Genomic DNA, 1,465 nt, shown 5'->3' on the forward strand with positions numbered 1-1,465 from the left:
GTCAGAACTGACTCAATGGCAGTGAGTTTTTTTCTTTTTTTTTGGTGTCACCCTATGGGCCTGGAATTGAACTCACGCCTGTGGCTTCCAGCCAAACAATAGACAGGTATAAGGTGTACATTTACACCAGGTAGGTCCACTCCTTAGAACAATCAACTACGGGAGACCAGGAGGGCAGTGTTTGCACAGGGAGAGAGCTCAGAGGGCAGGAAGGCACAGGAAAGAAGGACACAGGGCAGAAGTAGCCATGGGCAGGATGTGAGAAAAGAGCTGTTACATTGTGGGGAATTGTAGTCCATGTTATGAAGCAAAACGCCTTGGAGCTGTTGTCTGGAAAATGAATTTGCTCCTCAAACTTTCACCCAAATCACACACACACACACACACACACAAAACTAACAATTGCTCTCTTGCAAATACATGTCTGATTTTAATGAAACTTTCAGAGTTTAAGTTAGAATTATGTTTTTTAAAAGTAGTGACACATTTAAATTTACATTTGATAGAAGTAACTTATCCAATAGATTAACATTTTCTTTTTTTTTTCTCAAATATTGCTGATTTGAGAGCTCTGGTGGTGCAGTGCTTAAAGCATTTGATTGCTAACTAGAAGGCTGGTGGTTCAAACCCACCAGCCACTCCTCAGAAGGAAGGTTGGGCAATCTACTTCCATAGTGATATCGCTTGGGAAACCCAAGGAAGGGTCGCCATGAGTCGAATCCAACTCTAGGGCCGTGAGTTTGGTTTGTTTTTTCTGTTTCTGATTAATTAACTTATTTTATCTCTCTCTCTTTTGTTTTTTTTTATTGTGCATGGACAGTCTCTCGGGCCACTTGGAGCATAAATCAGAGGCCATGTGGATGCCAGCAAAGGAAGGCCCAAGAGAAGGAATGAAATCTCTGAGCACACGTGTGCATCCACACTTCCCGGCGTCATAGACCACACGGCGCCGAGGGCTCACACCAAGCCGCGCGAGTCAGCCGCCACTTGGTGAAGCCATTCTTCCTTCGCCAGCCTGCGTTCTGCCGCAGAGCGGAGCGGAAGTGGTGGGATTTGAAGCAGAAGACGGTACTGAAGGGACTCTCACCACGATGCTGTCAAGGAGACGAGCGACTCTATTCAGAAAGATCTGCACATTTCATGTGACGGCTCTTTCTGGGAGAGACCAGGTCCTGGTCAAGTTCAGGGTGAAATGATCAAAAAGGGAGGTTCGTCTTTCCAGAGCAAAGAGGAGCCCTTGTGCGGTGCGGCCGGGCAGATGCGCCAGCTTCCGGGGCCTAGTTTCATGGGTGACGCCCAACAGCGAGAATTCTGCAGTCGGAAAGGGTTTGCTCACTCGTCAGAGAAAATTTATACTGTTTTTGCTGCCGACTACTTGCCAGTGACGTATTGCACTGGGCAAATCTACTGCAAAAGTGCTGAGGAGCAAAGATGTCTGTCTGAAGACTAAGGTGCCCCTAACCCA

Source organism: Orycteropus afer, unplaced genomic scaffold (assembly GCF_000298275.1).
Source record: "Orycteropus afer afer isolate SDZICR_OR568_19922 unplaced genomic scaffold, OryAfe1.0 scaffold00291, whole genome shotgun sequence".
Classification (NCBI taxonomy): domain Eukaryota; kingdom Metazoa; phylum Chordata; class Mammalia; order Tubulidentata; family Orycteropodidae; genus Orycteropus; species Orycteropus afer.